The sequence below is a fragment of the Octodon degus genome, unplaced genomic scaffold (genome assembly GCF_000260255.1).
Source record: "Octodon degus isolate 3935 unplaced genomic scaffold, OctDeg1.0 scaffold00026, whole genome shotgun sequence".
Classification (NCBI taxonomy): Eukaryota; Metazoa; Chordata; class Mammalia; order Rodentia; family Octodontidae; genus Octodon; species Octodon degus.
Window position 1 is genome coordinate 6,672,041 of NW_004524602.1, and position 6,117 is coordinate 6,678,157.

Genomic DNA, 6,117 nt, shown 5'->3' on the forward strand with positions numbered 1-6,117 from the left:
AAAGTACAAGATGGCCACAAATGTCACCTGTGAGGACCACGGTTGGACCCTCTGAGGAGGGCTGTGGTCACCTGGCGGCTGTCCTGGCCCTCGGGCCCTCTGTATTTTGGCAACACTTTGTGTCCCCACGTCCCATTTCTCTGAATTCCAGTGTTACCAGAGGGAGGGTCCTGTGGGCCTTTCCTCCGGCCCTTGGTGTCCCACCAAAGAACTGGACAAGACAACAAGAGGCAGCAACAGAGTACACTTGCTGAGACGGAAGAGAAGTGTGTTTTGCAAGATGAGAGCCAGCTGATGGAGAGGCTCCCAGCAGCCTGGAGTCTAAGAGAAAGGGACCTCTTGCATCCTCAATCCCTAGCTTATCTCTCTTTTATGTAAATAAAACACTGGGCCACACTCAGTTGGCAGGAATGGGTTGTGTGTACACCGACGGATCAAAACACTGGCTTGGCTTCCTGTTCATGTAAATGCAGGGTCAGAAATTAGTGTCTCCTGATTGGCTGTGCCCACATGTGACTGGAGGATTGTAAAGAGCATCTTCTGCTTGGTCTTGTGAACAGACTCAAATGAAGACTGAAAGCAGCAAATTTCTGATTGGTCCAACAGAGCACTTTTCTGATTGGTTCTGTGTACAGGGATGCCACTGTCACTGTATTGCATAGGTGCCTCCCCCTGTTGTCTGGTCTTACCAGCTTGGTCTTCTCAGCTTCTCAGGCTGACTGACCTCCTTATAACCTGTCAGGGGCCACTGGGTTCAGTCCTTACCATCCCTTGCACAGGGAAGCCCGGGGACTTCTGATTCCTTCCAGTGTTCTTCGCAGCACAACTATTCTAGGAAGCGCTTGCTCCTAGGGATTGGTGCAATCCACAAATCTCAGCAGGAGTGCTGGGGAGAAGGAGCTTCTGCCATGGACCTAGAATCAGAATCATGACTGCATGCCCAAGCCTCCCCCAAAGCTAGAGCAGATTATTTAATTAGGTTTGGGCCCATAAAATGGTAGAAGGACCTGACATGCATCCTTTTTCCCCTTTCTGTTTGCCTTTCTTCCTACTTCATGGCTTCTGGATTTAATAGCTAGAGCATAAGCAGCCATTTCAGATCATGAGGCGATGCGTGAATGGCATCAGGAAACTGGATAGAAACAGACCAAGACTCTGGTGACTGCCTTGATTTTAATATGACCTGAAAGCAAAAACCTCTTCTTCAAGCCATTGTTATTTTAGCATTTCAATACTCATGGTTGAATCTGACTTTCTTTCATTACACTGAAGCACTCTTCAGAGTGCGTTTCCCCTTTTGTGTTCCTTTTGGTTGTCCCCAGGGCCTCCCCTGCTGATGCGCAGGCCTCTTCTCAGAACACTGTCCCTGAGTCCTTCAGGGCCACCCACCAGGCTGGCCTTGGTGCCTCTGTGTTGTTGATTCTGTTCATCTTGGTTAGTGTTTTATCATAGTGCTGTTTTTTATTTTCTCATAAAGCTGAAATCTGTGGTCTCCGTTAGTGCACAGCTGGGAGCTGGAGTCTCCTCACCAACTCCCAGACTTTAGGGATACAAAGGTGAGCAAAACAAAATCCAAGTCCTTGCCTTATAGAATTTAAGGGTTTAGCAGAGATAAAAAGGGTTTCAACGAATAAACAAAGGACTGTATAGTTACAAAGTCCAGCGGCATCCGGTTTGGGATAGATGCTCTGGGAAGCCCTCCTCGAAGAATCAGGGCTCAGAGTGTGATCGGAAGACGAGAGCAGGCAGGCACAGAGAAAACAGTGCTCTTGCGGGGGAGACGGCAGCATGCACAAAGGTCCTGGGTACCCAAGGAAATGGACGAGGATGGAAGGTGAACGGTAAAGTGGAGGAAGAGATCGGGAGGCAAGCCAGAAGCCAGAGCACGCAGGACCACATGGGCATGGCGTGAGTCTGGATTTCACTCCACAAGGAATAAGATTTATGCACCATGAGGGTCCAATAGGGTCAGATTCTCCTCCCTGAACCCCACAGTAGTTCAAATGTATTCAGACGCAGGCTGTCCATGCTCCCATGAGCCTCCGGGATGCCATCAACCACCCAGGATCCACCATGCTTGTCATGTGGCCCAACGCGGCTGATGGAGTGCCACTCACATTCACGGCTGGACCCCACAGGAAGGTGGGCAGGGCCTCTCAGTGGACCCAGTTCCGGTAAAGAGTTTTCCAGTCTCTGTCGTGAGGTTTCCGCTGACATCTCATTGGCCACTGTGGCTGCAGAGCATGCTGGGAAGTGTAGTCTTTTAGCTGCACACATACCCACCTTATGGAAAGTGGCTTCTGGTAAGAAAGATTGGGAAGGGAGGGCCTGCCCATTAGCTCAAGTGTTTAAGTGCCTGCTGAAACAAAGCAGAGAAAACAAGAGGATCACTACAACTTCGACCTGAGTAGTGAGAACCTGTACCAAATACATAAATAAATAGGATCCCCTCCCCACCCCCGTCCTGGGCTCCAGGAGACATTTATTAAAATCTTGCCATTAGGTTGAAGGAAAGAAGCCAGTTGTTAAAGGAATACTACAGTTCCAAGAAAACTGATCTATAGGGACAAAAGTCAAACCAGAGGCCACTTGTAGATTGGCAGGGACCTCAGAGAATTTTCTGGAAAGCTGAGAATGATCTAGTGCTTCATCTGGGTTCCAGTTATGCGACGGAAGTTTATATAAAACTTTAGCAAGGCGTCTCTCTGACATTTAGGTCCCTTACTGCATATGCTTTCTGCTCCAGTACTTTTTAAAAATTTATTTATTTTTTTAAATGTATTTGGTTGTTGCAGGGTTTCAAAACACAGCTCGGACTCATAGTGATCCTCCAGTCTGAGCCTCTCCAGCCCTGGGTGTACAGGTGTGTGCCACCATGCCTGGTTTCGGTGCTCGGCATGGGTGAGCTCAGCATGCTGTACTGGAGACTGAACCTGGGTCCTTGCGCTTGCCAAGCAGGCGCTTACACCTCTGAGTTATCTCCCCAGCCCAATATTTTTTTAGAAGTATATTAGTTCCAAGATTTATATGTCTCTGGGGAATTAATCAGAACACGCACACACTTTTTCTTCTTTTATTTGTTCACTTTATGGAAGGCTCTGGCATTAGAAAAATCATCAATCTTGTGAGACCCCTTTTATAAGCCCCAGCTCCAGGCATCCTCTCTGCAAAAATTCCTCCACTCCGGCGAGCTGGACAGGCCATCTCTCTCTCTAGGATGTCCCCAGCTCTGCCCTTGGGTGACATGCAGACTCTCTCTCTGCCTTGAATGAGCCCTGCAGTGCTGGGCCTTCGCACCAGCCCTGTCACGCATCTGTTGAATGAATAGACTGCTTTATGACCTGAGCACTGTCCACGCCAAGACTGCATTCATCTTATGTTCTGGGGGCGAGAGATAACGACACCAGAGCCGTGTCCACGGCACAACCTGTCCTTCGCTGTGGCAGGAGCATTGCAGGAACAAAGGCAGTAGGCAGAAGGCGGAGATGGCTTTGTGGGGACGAATCCCAGGAAGCGCCTGGAGGAGCTGGTTGCTGGTGGCGAGTGGAAAGTCGCTACTGCTGGGGATGGCTGGGGAGGCCAGAGGCAGCAGAAGGAATGGCAGTCCTGCGCAGGTCCGAGGGCAGCAGGCCCAGGGCCGAGGCCTGGTCCTCCCCCCGGCATTGGTATCTGTCTTCCCAGGTGAGAAACCCCAGGGGCCAGGCAGGCTGGGCAGCCAGCTTCCTTCCTCTCTTCTCCGCTCCCCTCTTCCCTGCTTCTCACAAAGTGGTCCTGAAATGACACCGGGAGCAGCTGCTTAAGCAATTTTGCCAATTAATGGGTCTCTGAAATTAAACCGCCTACACAGTCTGGATGAGCCTTCTCCAGGAGGGACGGCGGCAATTGTCTTCATGATAATCAGGCCTGACTTGCCTTCACACACATTAATACGAAAGTGAAGGCGGCGGGAGAGATGCCCTTTCTCGGGGAATATCGACAATATCGTAATGAGGCTCGGGGAGAAGGATGCCCATGCACGGCTCTGCATGCTCAAATCCCTTACCCTGCGCTGCCAAGAGCTGGCTCGGCTGCAGGCAGCTGGGCAGACAGTGAAGGAATATCAATACCCCAAGCCAGGCGGGCTGGATGGCCTGGGAAACACACAGGGAAGGGTAGGATGTGCCCAGGAAAAGCAATCGGGAAGACCTCCAGGGGGAGTGGCCTGGGTGGTGGCAGTAGCAGAGAAGAGCCAGCGACTGTCCCCAGCACTGCAGGGCAAGATCCAAAGCGCACCAGCTACTGGGTGGGGGCTTCTTCTCCTGCCTGCAGGAGCCCAGGGCCGTCCTCAGCATGGAGACACCCTGTGGCTCCTCCCAGCCGGGTGGAGTTCGAACCCAGAAGGCATCTGCTTGCCATCCAGGCTGTGAGAACATCCGAGCTTCCTTTGGGAGTCTTCCTGTCTCCTTTGCGCTTCGCTTTTTGTGCCAGTCACAGCCCGACAGCTGTACGACCAGTGGGCGTTGGATTTTCCTCCAAGGATCAAAGACTTGAGGGGCCGAATTGCAGAGGTAGAAATTGGAGAGGGGTGTGCAGACGTTGGCCTGCAGGGTTATCTGGATCCTTGCTAGAGGAGGGTATTTCCAGCTATCCGATGTCTACAAAATTCTAGCCCTCATGAATGCTTCGCCCTCTGTTTTGCTTAGCCCTGTGTCAACCCCCCGACTCCAGACACAGGGGACCTGAGGTTTAGAGGTCCCCACAGTAGGCCCCAGGGCACAGTGATTAAATGGCAGAGCTTGACTGGAACTCAAGTCTCTACGCTTTCCCCACCCCATCGGTCCATTCTGGAGCCTGTAGGTTGCTGAAGAATTTAGCAGAGCCGAGTTCTCTACGCATTGCCTCAGCTTCCTGGACTCTGAGAGCAGGAAAAGAGGGAGAGGAGGAGGGAAGGGAGTGGGTGGAACATGGAGCAGCTTCCCCAACCAACCTGATCCTACCAGGATCTCAAACCTGCCAGTGTGCCCAGCAGTCTCTGGAGCACGCAGAGGGCTCCAGGAGCTCCAAAGAGCATTCTCTTGCCTCAGTGTCCCTGGCAGCCTCCTGCAACTGTGGTGGAGCCATGGGCCAGACCCTTGACGTGCCCTTTACAGATCGGCTGTGACATCCACAGCTGTCACCATCATGCAGTTCTCCAGTGGCTCGGCGAGGACAGGGAAGCCGGCTGGTGTGGAACTGTGCTTCACCAGCCCACACTGGTGTCCTGTGTCCTTCCCCAGAGCTGCCCAGCTGTGGCACCAGCACCCAGGGGGCAGGGCAGCCACACCGTCAGCTTTCTGAGAATTCCCCCCCACCTCTTCTTCCCTCCTTCTCTGTCCCCCTCCCTCCCTCCCTCTCTCTCCCTCTCTCTTGCCAAAGTCTTGGCAAGGTAATTAGTTTTTGGAAGTGGGATACTTGCTTAAACCCTCAAATAATGCAAGACCGTTTATGATCGCGCCAAACCCATGCTAAATATAGCACGTCGCCATCCATAGCTGAACAGCATCACTTTGCCTTCCTCTAGGGAGAAAATGCCTATTTGTTTTTTCTTCTGTCTGTGATTGTGTGTATACATCTACTGTTGGGGGGAGGCTTGGTATCAGTTAGCTTTTCCTGCAGTGAGTTTAAACCCAGTAGAGGTGCACACACACAGTTGTACCTGACAGGGCCACACAGAGCTCGGAGCTGATCCCAGGGGGTGGGATTTGGGGGCCTCGATATCCACCCACACTAGCTGGCCCTTTCCCCATTTCTCTGGCTCTGAGGCAGAGCTCATTCTTCATTCATTAACTTCTATAGTGCAGGTCCTATGCGCTGAGCGCTTCCCCTCATTTGAACTGCAACCTGAGGGAGTGGGTGTTCTCAGTTATTCCATTTTCCAGGTAGGAGAAACTAAGTCAGTCTGCAAGGAATTGCCCATTCTCTTTCTACATCCTCTTAACCTTCAACAATAACATTTCAATGATGTTCCTAGCTGAGGAGGTTCTCCAATGGAGTGGGGGACAGCCAGACTAAGTCTTGAAAGCAGGACAGTAGGGATCCTGATCTCTTTTCTTAGCCATACAATAAGCAGAAATGCACTGTGGCAAGCGTGGCCAGACT